Raw genomic sequence first — 15,663 nt, forward strand, 5'->3', positions numbered from 1 at the left:
AAGGACAATGACAAGATGGTGGTTCTGTAACATTTTACTAGATCTGACAAACTCCATACATTAAAGTACCGCATGACTCCCAGACGGGGCCATCAACATGTGTGTGTGTGTGAGGCTAATGGGAGCTCGTAAGAATACAGTTTACTAACCTGCTGTGTGTTCAGCGGGATCAACAAACGCAGTGCATTGATACACCCCTGGTATTTGCTCAAATCAATTAGTCTTCAATGACACTTATGAAGTTTTTTTTTTTTTTTTTTTTTACAATACTGTCTTATTTCAATGGTGAATAAATGATATTTTCGTACAGGCATTCATTTATACAGTAAAGTCTTTCTTTAAAACATGGACAATATCCCAACAGTGATCTGATTCCTTTTGCGGATGCTGACCACTTAAGATGCTCCAGGGAGATGTGGGGGAAGCAGTCAGAACGAGAATATATTAAGGTCTTTTATCCCTAGTCTTCTTTCTATACCGACAGACGTCAAGGAGCTCAGGCATTGTCCACATGAATTACAAAAGACATGGCTGGTCATCTCTGCAGGGTCACATGGTCAGAACCCAGCACACAGGTCACATGATCACAACCCAGCACACAGGTCACATGATCACAACCCAGCACACAGGTCACATGATCAGAACCACAGCGTAGTCTCACTCATCTACAAAAACGCATCTGAAACATCACGATTGATCACAGCCTGATCAATACTTCACAATATCCTGATCAAGAACATCACAATGACACCAGTAGAGACTATTAAAGCTGGAGGGTGTGGTCTGGTCTGGTCTGGTCTGGTCTAGTCTGGTCTGATGGGTTTTTCCTTCTTTTTGTAGACTGATACCTCATGCAAGTCTTTCCACACCATATTCCTAAAACCTAACTATCAAATAAACTCAGATTGTAGCTAGTGGAGGAAGGTCTGGTCTAAACTCAGATTGCAGCTAGTGGAGGAAGGTCTGGTCTAAACTCAGATTGTAGCTAGTGGAGGAAGGTCTGGTCTAAACTCAGATTGTAGCTAGTGGAGAAAGGTCTGGTCTAAACTCAGATTGTAGCTAGTCCAGCATGCCAGAGCCAGACCAGGCTGCGTTCCGAATCGCATACTTGTACTTCTTACTACCAGTACCTACTACAGCTGCCCTTAGAAAGTACGTACTTTGCAAGCAGTAGGCATCCAATTGGGACATACTACCTTGTCATAACATTGCGCCTTGAAATTTGCCCACATCCGTCGCTGTCCATAACGCGACATTCGTCTACAGCTGTCATGACTCGCACATGTGACGCACATTTCCGCTGCGCAAAGGATTGTGGGTCAGAATAGCCAGAAAAGCCTGCTGGCGTGCATACTGCAAAATACGACCGGATGTAGTAGGTCATCCTGGTACTTTTGCCATACTGCATGTGGCATACTATGTATTGGGACATACTACATTCTGTTTTGGCATACTATATAGTAGGGTAGTAGGCGATTCGGAACGCAGCTCTAGGAGTAGGTATGACACGTATCAAGGCACAGTATGATGGGTCATATTCTCCATCTGGTATCTGTCTGGCCTCTCTAGCGCCCTCTAGCTGATGGTGTAGGCTGGCAGTGGTGGATGGCTGCTTCAGGGTCAAGTTAGCAGGACTTGGCAAACGAATCGGGCTTTTCTGTTTGTGTGTGTGCATGTGTGTTTTGCACCTTTACAGAGTTTTGTTGGCAACATGACAGTATTAGACAGACACAGTGAAATGTAGTTCAACAGTGGCCTTTCGGAGTGGATGACGACACATCACCTCTGTTACGGCTCGCATGCCCTCGCCTCCACAACCGTCTCCCTCTCTCCCCTCTGGGCCCGCTGCGCGCTCGGGGCGTCCTACGCGCTCTACCGCACGTCGCATCAGCCCGGGCATACAACGCTCTGGCTCTCCGGAGTTTCCCCCCACTGCCGGGCGTTCCCCGTCTCCGGCCAGCTCCGCGGACTCGGCAGTCTCCTCCCTGGGAGAATCGGATCCCGACAGGCCCAGCACATCGGCCCGTGCGCAAAGACAAGAACGGCGCGCTCGTCTCCGACGATGACGCTGGCGCGGCTCTACTCACCGGTTCCCAATTATCATCACCACACCTGTCCCTCGTTCTGCAATCACCTTCAACCTCTACAAGAACCTGGTCTACACTCCACTCATCGCCAGATCTTACCATAATACTCTTGTGGTAAAGTATAGCCTAACCTACAATCTCCTTACCCGTATTTTGTAGTGTTTTTCCCGTTCCCCGTTTTTGATTACTCTCATTCACCCTGCCTCCCCTCCTCATCTCTCCAGTTCCTGCCTGACCCACGTCTGTACGATTACCCCGCTCCTGCCTGACCATCGCCTGTACGACCCCGCTCCTGCCTGACCATCGCCTGTACGACAACCCCGCTCCTGCCTGAACATCGCCTGTACGACAACGCTCCTGCCTGACCATCGCCTGTACGACAACCCCGCTCCTGCCTGAACATCGCCTGTACGACAACCCCGCTCCTGCCTGACCATCGCCTGTACGACAACCCCGCTCCTGCCTGACCATCGCCTGTACGACAACCCCGCTCCTGCCTGACCATCGCCTGTACGACTACCACGCTCCTGCCTGACCATCGGCTGTACGACTACCACATCCCCCTTTTTGATCTTATTAAATCGCCCCTCCGGGCTTTACCGTTCCTTGCCTCCTACTTTCCTGTTGCGCCTGGGTCCCAAAACCAAACCCTCACAGTAAGATCTGGCCAGTTTGGACCCAGCCAACATGGAGGAGAGACCTGCACCTCCCGGACTACTCCAAGCCCTCCCACGGACCCAAGCTGAGCAACTGCCGCAGGTATCCGCCCAACAGCACGCCCAGGACGAGCGACTGAGGGGCCTCGCTACTCTGGTCTGCACCCTGTCCGACCAGGTCACCGCGGTCAGTGCCCGCCTGGCTCCGTTCCTGAACCCCACCGCTCCACCAAACCGAGAGCCCCATCTCGCCTCCCCGGCCCTCTACGACGGGACGTTCACCCTCTGCCGGGAGTTCCTCATGCAGTGTGAGTACGTGTTTGACCTCCAGCCAAGCATGTACTCCACTGCGTCGGCTCGGATAGCCTACATTGCCAACCTGACCACGGGACGGGCTCGCCGTTGGGTCATGGCGGGTCGCGAGGGCGCAGCTGCCTACATGCAGGACTACACTGCCTTCGTGGCGGAATTCAGGACTGTGTTCGACCACGACGTCCACGGACAGGACGCGGACGCTGCTCTCTCCGCCCTCACCCAGGGTTCCAGCTCAGTAGCGGACTACGCAACGGAGTTCCGCATCCTCGCTGCCCGTTGCTCCTGGAACGAGTCTGCCCTATACAGCGCCTTCCGACGGGGTCTGGGGGACGCCATGAAGGACAGCCTGGCTGGAGGAGACAGACCAGCGACCCTGAACCAACTCGTCTCCCTCTCCATAGCCATAGACGAGCGCCACCGGGAACGCAGGCGCGAGCGGGCGCACCAACACCACAGCGCACCCAGACCGTCTCCGCCTCCCTCTGCCGGTCTCTCTCGGTCTGCCCCGGCCTCCCTCGCCCCCCCAGACATCGCTGGAGAGGTACCCATGCAACTGGGTTGGACCCGACTGACCCCTGCAGAGCGTGAGCACCGGGAACAGAACGGACTATGCATATACTGCGCTAGCCCAGCGCACGCCGTCGACTCCTGTTCCTCTGCACCTCCCAGGGCGGCAAAAAGGGTAGGCTCACTCGCCAGGGGGTACCGAGTAAGCCGGCTCATCCATCCTCTATCCCGGACCCGTGCCGCCAGGTTCACTGTCACCCTCGCCTGGCAGGGGCACACGCTCTCCGTCCCTGTCCTCATCGACTCCGGTGCCGACGAGAACTTCGTGGACGTCAAGTTCGCCCACAAAGCGGCGCTCCCTCTCTCCCCTCTGGAGAAGCCCCTCTCGGCTTTCGCCCTGGATGGCCATCCCATGGGTCCCATCACGCACCGGACCCTGCCCCTCACTCTCACAGTCTCGGGTAACCACGTGGAGAACGTCCGCCCCTTCGTCATCCACTCTCCCGACGCTCCGTTCATCTTAGGGAGGCCCTGGCTGGAACTCCATACCCCTCATGTCTGCTGGAGCTCGGGGCGCATCCTCAGCTGGAGCACCACCTGCCACGCCCGCTGCCTCCGAGCTGCTCAGACCTCCACTCGGGTTGACCGGCCCCGTCCCGCTCCTCCTGACCTCTCCACGGTCCCTTTGATGTACCACGACCTCGGGGAGGCCTTCAGTAAGGAGCGCGCCCGCACACTTCCCCCTCATCGACCCTACGACTGCGCCATCGAGCTCCACCCTGGCGCCCCTCTCCCAGCCAGTCGTCTCTACAACCTCTCCCTCCCGGAGAAAGCTGCCATGGACACCTACATCTCCGAGTGCTTGGCCGAGGGCCTCATCCGACCATCTCGTTCCCAGGTGGCAGCGGGGTTCTTCTTTGTAAAGAAGAAGGGAGGAGACCTGAGGCCGTGCATCGACTACAGGCTGCTCAACAACATCACGGTGAAGAATAAATACCCACTCCCCCTCATGAGCTCCAATTTTGAACCCCTCACCGGTGCCACCATCTTCACCAAGTTGGACCTCAGAAACGCTTATCACCTGGTGCGCATCCGTGAGGGGGACGAATGGAAGACCGCCTTCAAGACCTCCCGTGGCCACTACGAATACCTCGTCATGCCCTTCGGCCTCACCAACGCCCCCGCCGTCTTCCAGGCCCTGATGAACGACGTGCTCAGGGACATGCTGGACGTATTTGTGGTTCTCTACCTGGACGACATCCTTGTGTTCTCCAGGAGCGCTGAGGAGCACGTCCAACACGTCCGCATGGTAATCCAGCGTCTCCGGGAGAACCGCCTATACATCAAGGCGGAGAAGTGCACCTTTCACTCCGCGTCAGTGGAGTTCCTGGGGCTCATTGTGGAGGGAGGCCTGACGCGACCCGACCCCCGCAAAATCAAGACCGTGGTTGAATGGCCTCAACCCTCTACCCGGAGGCAACTCCAGAGCTTCCTTGGCTTCGCGAACTTTTACCGCCGTTTCATACGGGACTACAGCCGGGTAGCAGCTCCCCTCACCCACCTCACCTCATCCCTGCGTCCGTTCATCTGGACACCGGCTGCCAGCGCCGCCTTCTCTGCGCTCAAGGAGCGCTTCACCACCGCTCCGGTCCTTCTCCATCCTGACCCCTCCAGGCAGTTCGTGGTCGAGGTTGACGCATCGGACACCGGCATCGGTGCTGTTCTGTCCCAGCGGTCAGTGGAGGACCAGAAGTTGCACCCCTGTGCCTTCCTCTCCCGCCGGTTCACCCCGGCTGAGGTGAATTACGACATCGGGAACAGGGAGTTGTTGGCGGTGGTGGGGGCCTTGGAGGAGTGGCGCCATTGGCTTGAGGGCGCGGAACACACCACCCTCGTCTGGTCGGACCACAAGAACCTGACCTTCATCCGGGCGGCCAAGCGCCTCAACTCCCGCCAGGCGCGGTGGTCGCAGTTCCTGGGAAGGTTCGACTTCACCCTCACCTTCCGGCCCGGCTCCCGCAACGCCAAGGCCGACGCGCTGTCCCGCCTCCACGCGCCCGAGGCGCCCCCCGCGGAGCCTGAGTCCATCCTGCCGACCTCGCGTGTCGTAGGGGTGATCACTATGAACATTGAGGCGGTGGTGAGGCAGGCCCAACGCGCCCAACCCAGTCCGGCCAACGTTCCTCCTCGCCGGCTCTTCGTGCCGGACTCGGTCCGGTCCCGGGTGCTCCAGTGGGGCCATGCCAGCCGGTTTGCGTGCCATCCCGGGGTTCACCGCACCCTCTCCTTCCTGAGCCGACGGTTCTGGTGGCCCTCCATGAGGTCCGACGTCCGGGAGTTTGTGGTCGCCTGTCTTGTCTGCTCCCGCAGCAAGGCGTCCCACCAGCCCCCGGCTGGCCTCCTGCGTCCTCTCCCGGTCCCCAGCCGTCCCTGGTCCCACATCGCCCTGGACTTCATCACCGGTCTTCCCCCCTCCAGGGGCAACACGGTCATCCTCACCGTGGTGGACCGGTTCTCCAAGGCGGTCCATCTGGTGGCGCTCCCCAAGCTCCCGTCCTCTGCGGAGACAGCTGAGCTCCTCGTCCAGCATGTCTACCGGCTCCACGGTCTCCCCGGAGACATTGTCTCGGACCGTGGACCTCAATTCACCTCCCAAGTCTGGAGGGCCTTCTGCAAGGAGATAGGCGCCACCATCAGCCTCTCCTCTGGCTACCACCCGCAGACCAACGGCCAGGCCGAACGGGCCAACCAGAGCCTGGAGTCCGCTCTCCGCTGTGTGTCGGCTCTCCACCCCACCTCCTGGAGCAAGGACCTGCCCTGGGTCGAATACTCCCTCAATGCCCTGACCAGCGCTGCCACTGGCAGGTCTCCGTTTGAGTCATCCCTCGGGTACCAGCCCCCGCTGTTCTCTCTCCAGGAGTCGGAGGCCTCCGTCCCCTCCGTCCAGGCCCACCTCAGCCGCTGTCGCCGTGTCTGGAGGGAGGTCCGCAGGGCCCTGCTCCGCTCCAACGAGCGCTCCTGCCGCGGTGCCAACCGCCGCCGCACTCCTGCTCCGGCGTATCGGCCCGGTCAACGTGTCTACCTCTCCACTGCTGATCTTCCGCTCCAGGTCCCCTCCAAGAAGCTGGCTCCGCGCTTCGTTGGGCCCTTCGAGATCGACCGTGTCCTGAACCCGGCTGCGGTACGTCTTATGCTCCCTGCTTCCATGCGGGTACACCCTGTATTCCATGTGTCCAAGATCAAACCTGTCTCCTCGAGTCCTCTCATGCCTTCTGCCCCAGCTCCTCCGCCTCCCCAGATGGTCGGCGGGCATCCCCAGTGGACGGTTCGGCGGCTGCTGAAGGTGCGCCGCCGGGGTCGGGGGTTCCAATACCTGGCGGATTGGGAGGGGTACGGCCCCGAGGAGTGCAGCTGGATCTCCAGGCAGCTCATTATGGACCCGTCTCTCCTCCGGGACTTCTACCGGGCCCATCCTGGCGCCCCCGGTCGGTCGCCAGGTGGCTCCCCTCGGGGGGGGGGTCCTGTTACGGCTCGCATGCCCTCGCCTCCACAACCGTCTCCCTCTCTCCCCTCTGGGCCCGCTGCGCGCTCGGGGCGTCCTACGCGCTCTACCGCACGTCGCATCAGCCCGGGCATACAACGCTCTGGCTCTCCGGAGTTTCCCCCCACTGCCGGGCGTTCCCCGTCTCCGGCCAGCTCCGCGGACTCGGCAGTCTCCTCCCTGGGAGAATCGGATCCCGACAGGCCCAGCACATCGGCCCGTGCGCAAAGACAAGAACGGCGCGCTCGTCTCCGACGATGACGCTGGCGCGGCTCTACTCACCGGTTCCCAATTATCATCACCACACCTGTCCCTCGTTCTGCAATCACCTTCAACCTCTACAAGAACCTGGTCTACACTCCACTCATCGCCAGATCTTACCATAATACTCTTGTGGTAAAGTATAGCCTAACCTACAATCTCCTTACCCGTATTTTGTAGTGTTTTTCCCGTTCCCCGTTTTTGATTACTCTCATTCACCCTGCCTCCCCTCCTCATCTCTCCAGTTCCTGCCTGACCCACGTCTGTACGATTACCCCGCTCCTGCCTGACCATCGCCTGTACGACCCCGCTCCTGCCTGACCATCGCCTGTACGACAACCCCGCTCCTGCCTGAACATCGCCTGTACGACAACGCTCCTGCCTGACCATCGCCTGTACGACAACCCCGCTCCTGCCTGAACATCGCCTGTACGACAACCCCGCTCCTGCCTGACCATCGCCTGTACGACAACCCCGCTCCTGCCTGACCATCGCCTGTACGACAACCCCGCTCCTGCCTGACCATCGCCTGTACGACTACCACGCTCCTGCCTGACCATCGGCTGTACGACTACCACATCCCCCTTTTTGATCTTATTAAATCGCCCCTCCGGGCTTTACCGTTCCTTGCCTCCTACTTTCCTGTTGCGCCTGGGTCCCAAAACCAAACCCTCACAACCTCAAGCTCAATCTGGACAAGACTGAGCTGCTGTTCCTCCCGGGGAAGGGCTGTCCGCACCGGGACCTGGCCATCACCATTGAAGACACAGTGATGACCCCGACTCGGACTGCGAGGAATCTGGGTGTGACCCTGGATGACCAACTGTCATTTTCCTCACATGTCACATCCGTCACACGTTCCTGCAGATTCATGCTCTACAACATCAGGAGGATTCGCCCTTTCCTCACTAATGAAACATCACAGGTGCTCATCCAGGCCCTGGTCATCTCCCGCCTGGACTACTGCAACTCCCTCCTCGCGGGGGCACCGGCGTCAACCATTAAACCTCTGGAACTTGTCCAGAAAGCTGCTGCTCGCCTGGTGTTCAACCACCCCAAATTCTCCCACACAACTTCCGTCCTCCGTTCCCTACACTGGCTCCCTGTAGCGGCTCGCATCCAGTTTAAAACTCTGGCGCTAACCTACAGGGCAATGAAAGGAACAGCCCCCTCCTACCTCCAGGCCATGGTCAAACCCTACATCCCCTCCCGACCACTACGCTCTGCTACCTCAGGGCGACTGGTTGCCCCGTCACTCCGAGGCCCCTGCGGTCCATCGACACGGTCACGGCTCTCCTCTGTCCTGGCCCCGCAGTGGTGGAATGAGCTGCCCACTGATGTCAGGACAGCAGAGTCGCTGCCCATCTTTCGTCGCAGGCTCAAAACTCATCTCTTCAAGAAGTACTACAACAATCCTCCCACCTAAGCACTTATTATATTGCACTGTACTTTAGATTGTGATTCTTGCACTTTGCCTTCAGCACTAGATTATGCTCTTAGTCACTTGTTTGTTTTAGAAAGAAGATGCACTTGTGAGTTCTGGTGAGTAGTAGTACATTGGCTCTTCCTACGTTAAATGCAATTATTGTTAGTCGCTTTGGATAAAAGCGTCTGCTAAATGACTGTAATGTAACATAGGGCTGAGAGAACATAGGGCTGAGAGAACATAGGGTTGAGGGAACATAGGGTTGAGGGAACATAGGGCTGAGAGAACATAGGGCTGAGGGAACATAGGGTTGAGGGAACATAGGGCTGAGGGAACATAGGGAACATAGGCCTGAGGGAACATAGAGCTGAGGGAACATAGGGATGGGGGAACATAGGCCTGAGGGAACATAGGGCTGAGGGAACATAGGGCTGAGAGAACATAGGGCTGAGGGAACATAGGGTTGAGGGAACATAGGGCTGAGGGAACATAGGGCTGAGGGAACAGAGAGCTGAGGGAACAGAGAGCTGAGGGAACAGAGAGCTGAGGGAACATAGGGCTGAGAGAACATAGGACTGAGGGAACATAGGGTTGAGAGAACATAGGGTTGAGAGAACATAGGACTGAGGGAACATAGGGCTGAGAGAACATAGGGCTGAGAGAACATAGGGCTGAGAGAACAGAGAGCTGAGAGAACATAGGGCTGAGAGAACATAGGGTTGAGGGAACATAGGGTTGAGGGAACATAGGGTTGAGGGAACATAGGGCTGAGGGAACATAGGGTTGAGGGAACATAGGGCTGAGAGAACATAGGGCTGAGAGAACATAGGGTTGAGGGAACATAGGGTTGAGGGAACATAGGGCTGAGGGAACATAGGGCTGAGAGAACATAGGGTTGAGAGAACATAGGGTTGAGGGAACATAGGGCTGAGAGAACATAGGGTTGAGGGAACATAGGGCTGAGGGAACATAGGGCTGAGGGAACATAGGGCTGAGAGAACATAGGGTTGAGGGAACATAGGGCTGAGGGAACATAGGGCTGAGAGAACATAGGGTTGAGGGAACATAGGGCTGAGGGAACATAGGGAACATAGGGTTGAGGGAACATAGGGCTGAGGGAACATAGGGCTGAGGGAACAGAGAGCTGAGGGAACAGAGAGCTGAGGGAACATAGGGTTGAGGGAACATAGGGCTGAGGGAACATAGGGTTGAGAGAACATAGGGTTGAGGGAACATAGGGCTGAGGGAACATAGGGCTGAGAGAACATAGGGTTGAGAGAACATAGGGTTGAGGGAACATAGGGCTGAGGGAACATAGGGCTGAGGGAACATAGGGAACATAGGGTTGAGGGAACATAGGGTTGAGGGAACATAGGGCTGAGGGAACATAGGGCTGAGGGAACATAGGGCTGAGGGAACATAGGGTTGAGGGAACATAGAGCTGAGGCACTAACAACGCAAGCTACTTTCCAAATCCCCCTCCCTCAATACACTACAGCCATGCTTGAAAGTCGTGTAATCAATTATCAGACAATGAATGAAGATGAAATAAAAATGTCTAATTAAGGTTATGTGATGCTTTGTTCCTTTTAAATTTGATTAATGATTACTGTTATTGGATATGATCATAGAGTCCAACAATCAATGAGACACATTGATCCAGAGGGAGTACTAAAGCGTGCGTTACATCTGGACACAATAAGAAGTGTCCCCACACCAAACAGCTTGAGGCACATTGATGGGAATTATAAGCTTATCAGGTGTCCATAGATCTGTTATCCATTCATAATATTGGTCAGAAGTGTGATCAAGAAATTATTTGTTTATCGCCATTAACAACCGTACATATTTTTTCCTAATTAAGGTAATTTTTTTCCGAATTAAGGCCATATATAGAGAATACTATATATGTCTCTATAGAGAAACTCTGGAGGGATGTCTTCATCTGTGTGACTGAGTTCTTCCACTCTCTCTTTTGACCCCTGGAGTCTGAAGGACTCGTGTCCAGCCGATGAGACACACCTCTTTGCGCTTCAAAGGGTGTTCCTTCCCAGGATTCAGATGCACCTGGACTTCTTCGTCCGGGGGTGGAACCACCATGGAATCCTACTGCCCAGAATCAGTCACCCATACAGCTATGACACAGGTTCCAAAACAGCCTAGACTCCCCAGAGTCACAGCAGGTTTCTACTATACTTTTAAAATCATACCAAAATAGACATTGTCATCGCAGTTTATTGTCAACAGTAGACCACTAATGTAAGACCTTTAAACTTAATCGTGCTTAAATATGTTGAAATACCGTATGTTGACATTCTCTTATTACAGTGCTGTGAAAAATAAAACGTCCTTTTCAAGCAGTGCAGCCGCTTCTATACGTGACGTGTCCGTTCGTAGCATGAGACTGAAGTAATGTCGTAGATACCTCTCAAAACCAATGACCCTATCCATGCTGTTTAACCTGCATTGACTGAACTGGACCCAGTGACCCAGGAGAAGATGCTGCCTGAGACTGTATTTCAAACCTAAGGGCTCATCCCTACGCCCTAGGGAGTGTCTTCCCTTCGTAGTGAGCACTGTGAAGAGCATAGGGAGTAGGGTGTCAAAATAACGCTCGTTTGGAATGCCCTTCAACATCATTTTCAGGGCGGTCGCATGTGTCGACAGCCTGTCACAAGATACTAACCATAACCATTGTTTATGAATGAATCCTATCTTAACTGAAGCTAAGCTTTTGGAGTGGGAATGTGATGTGTCCTGATCTCAAACTATTATGAGACCAAAACGGCAGGATCATCTGAGAATTTCACAAAGTTATTGTGCATCACCTGTTTAAGCAGCTGAGTTTGACACAGCTGTAGATCGGCTATTGATAGTTTTGCGTCCGATGTCCCGTTCATATCTCAGCCAAACACAACTGTGCTTGAACTTTTCCACTTGCCAGCGTGTGCTTCTCATTATTATCTTTGGGGGAGTTGCTTGTGCACAGGAGGGATTCTTTATTGGGAATTAGCCGTTGGATTGTATTCAGACATAACGTAGGCTGGTAGCCTACTGATCACAGCTGACTGATGCACCCTCCCTTCCCACGACGGAGGGTTATCAGCCGGGCTGGAGTTCCGTCTCTCATCGCTCACCAACAGCTGCCAACTTGGGCTAATGCTCGTTAGCTAGCTACATCGTAAATTCATCAAACGTAATAATTTCCACACATATAATTAAAAAATACCGATAGCTAGTTCAATCATGATGTAACTAAGATATCTGCGGGGGGAAAAAACAATTTCCATAGACAGATTTAGTTACAATGTCTGCAAACCATTGCCAAATTACTGTCGCCTCAACGGCCACCATATTTGTTGATAAATTATTGACCAGAGACGTCGCAGTTGCAAAGAGTCGTGGGAGCGAAGGGAGCAAAAGTGATCATCGCTTGTTCACTTCGAAAATTACTGTTCCGAAGGGCCCTTCGAAGGGAGTACTTTTGCACCCTTCGGATTGGAACACCCTTCAATATGGCGGAGGTGGGCGTGGCCCCGATTATCTTCCCTTCGAAGGGTAGAGCCCTATCATTTGGAATACAGCCTGAGATTCTGTTGTAGCTGTGGCCCCAGGTGCAGGTCCGGGGTGTGAGGCTGGGGCTGGAGAGGCACAGGGGCTGTTGCCCCAGGTGCAGGTCCGGGGTGTGAGGCTGGGGCTGGAGAGGCACAGGGGCTGTTGCCCCAGGTGCAGGTCTGGGGTGTGAGGCTGGGGCTGGAGAGGCACAGGGGCTGTTGCCCCAGGTGCAGGTCTGGGGTGTGAGGCTGTCTCTTCATTATCTTGAGCCTTATCAGCCTCCTGCAGCAGATCGGACCACGGCTTCAACATTTATTTTAAAAAGTTCAAGTTGACCCGTCAGGCACGCCCCAGAGGTTCTGTCATAGGTTCTTGTGATTGTGGTATATTTAGGATTCTTTACTTTGGTAGTGACCACCAGTTCAACAATGAGAGAGCCTGGATTGTCAGTAGGTCTATGTTATATTGCATTAGGCTGGCCCAAGGACAGGGTTTAAAAAAATATATATTCATAATCCACCAATGGCACAACTCGTCCGTCGACCTCAACTATTTCCGGTTTGATCTGTTACCGCAAAGAAATGAGATCTGACTAGTGATGCCAACATAGAGACTTATTTCATGAAAAGCGACTAGCGACAAATCTAGCTACTTTTTCTGGTCATTTGGGGAATTATCGTGTTGACAAGGAAGCAGCTCAGCTCACGAGTCACGACGAGAAAACTTTTATAACTGCCTTCACATCCTCTCTCCCTCGCTCGCCCACACACACACCACACGCGCTGGAACCCTCCCAACAACCAATCACACGCGCTGGAACCCTCCCGCAACAACCAATCACACGCGCTGGAACCCTCCCGCAACAACCAATCACACGCGCTGGAACCCTCCCGCAACAACCAATCATATTGTCAGAAACGGCTAGTTTACCTAGATACTGCGACGTTAGGTTAAGTTTTAATTAAGCCCTGTAGGCTATATTATTTTTCCGTCATTCTTTAGGTCTACAGACCTACGTTGTTTAAAAGAAAAAAGCTATAAAAAAAAGTTATACAGCAACAAAAAAACAAGTTTGTAAATAAGTAAATAGTTTGATTGTTTTTTCCATGCCCATCATCATCACATGGCTGATGTAGGCTACTAGGGTTGCACTGTAAAAAATAAATAAAAAAAAAGCTAATCCCCCCCCCCCCCCATCTAGCTACTTCTAGCTACTTCTGGGACAGCCAATAGCTACTTCCCTTACTGAAGAGTTGGCAACACTGGATCTGACTGTACTGCTCAGTGCTCAACAAGCTACAACCAGCCAACCTGCTCACAATGGCGAAAAGAGCTATAAAAACAATTGACCACTTCTCAAACTGGCAATGCTAATGAAGAAACTACCACTCGAAATGACAGCGCAGCAGGTGCAATCGAATGCAGAAGTGCGCCAGAGGCTATCGAAGCTATGCTTAATTTAGTTACTGTTGTGCTACCGACATGGCATAGCCTATTTGGAAGGCTGCAGGACTGCCTGTGTGTGTGATAGCCTACACTCACTGCTCTACGTGCACAGTTGCAGTTTGATGTTGTGATGTTGGGTATGGCCTAGTGCTCGGTCATAAAGTCATATTAACATGCTCGTGGTGTCTAGATGGAGTTTGATGCATTATTGCATCAATTGAATTGTCATACAGATTTCTTATTAGCATACTGTTCACAACTAGCATTCTTTGTAAATAGACGGGACGGCAGAACTGTTTTTTTTTTCTCACGCCAAAATGTTGCCCCCCCCCCCCTACTCTCAGAGGGTAAGACATTGTGTCCCCACAACGTAAAGTCAAAACACACACATACACACACACCAACCGTAGTACAGACTCCCAGTCAGCTGCTTCAAGAGTTATTCTGTCAAATAAGCTGTGAAATGGCAGAGCACTGACGGCAGGTCTGGGTCACCTGACCCTCAGATGCTGCACGCTGTGCCACCTGGTGGGCGTGTCTGGTACTCCACACACAGCAGGGGTGATGACACCAGAGACACACAATTCTCACTCACACTGAAGTGAAATGCAAATGAGCATTACTGACTAGGCTCAACGTAGGTCTTCAATGTACCGCAACACTTTGTTTAGCCAGTGAATGTGGGGACCTAATAGGCTGTCTTCAGGGGCCTCATTTATAAACATTGCGTAGAATCCACGTAACTAAGTTAGCTTAGCTAAGTGATTACTAAAATATACGCACAAAAAATCTCCGATTTATAAAACGCTGCGTATCACAACCCATGTTCACTCAGGCACGCCTACGCCAGCTGCCCTTTATAAATCACAATCAACACTTAACTTGGCGCACGTGAACGCGCGTTCTGATCACACCCCAATTAACGCCCACAATTGCCTATAAATGGTCAGTGATACGCCTATACATATGCAACGACAATGGAGCCGAGTGCAAAAGGCAGAAAGAGAAAGATACATTTTACCGATGCGAGGTGGAGGTATTGGTCAACGAGGTAGAGACGCCGCAAAAGTATCTTTTCGGAACGATGATTTCACATGTGCACGACTGATAAGAGCACCTGTTAGGCCTGAGTGGTCTGTTAGATAATGAATTATCTATCATGCAGGCTATATTGGCATTCGTTTAGTGCGGTAGGCCTTATTAGGTGGCTGCTTATATCCAAACTGATAATCATTATAAGCCTATAGTGTTGTTGCATGGGTAATGGGGTTTGGATCTATATTGCACGTAATCTAAGGCTTCACAGGGTGTTCCATGAATAAAATGCCTAACTTATCAACGTATAAACGGGTCAATTTACAATGGCATCCATAAAAATGCAAACATGTAGGCCTATAGTGACTACTTAAGGCAAGTATCCCCAATTTAACTATACGACAGATCTGAGGGTTCTTTGCAGCATCCAATTTGTGTATTTTCCGGGATATCATGCATTTCACATACTTTCTCAAAACATGCTGTAGGCATATAGAAGCTGCGTGTTCTAATGGATGTTGCGGGATAGCCAAGCACATATTAGAACATCTGTGCCAAGTCCCGGCATATCCAAGGCCCCGTGCGTCATGGCCTACTATAATCCAGCTATATCAGTGCCTGTATCGAGGTCTTGTAAATATATGGGGTCCATGGATGAGTTTCATGTGATTCTATAAAGGGTAATTATTGCTACACACACGACGATTCGGCAAATTAATAATCTAACTTGCTCCCTTGTGTTCTTACAACTTGGAGACGCATCACCATGCGCTGTTTTGCGCACAGCTAATTCTACCAAAGCGGCATGTGAGCATTGGGATGACATGCGTTTTT

This window comes from Borostomias antarcticus (assembly GCF_949987555.1).
Source record: "Borostomias antarcticus genome assembly, chromosome: 24".
Taxonomy (NCBI): Eukaryota; Metazoa; Chordata; class Actinopteri; order Stomiiformes; family Stomiidae; genus Borostomias; species Borostomias antarcticus.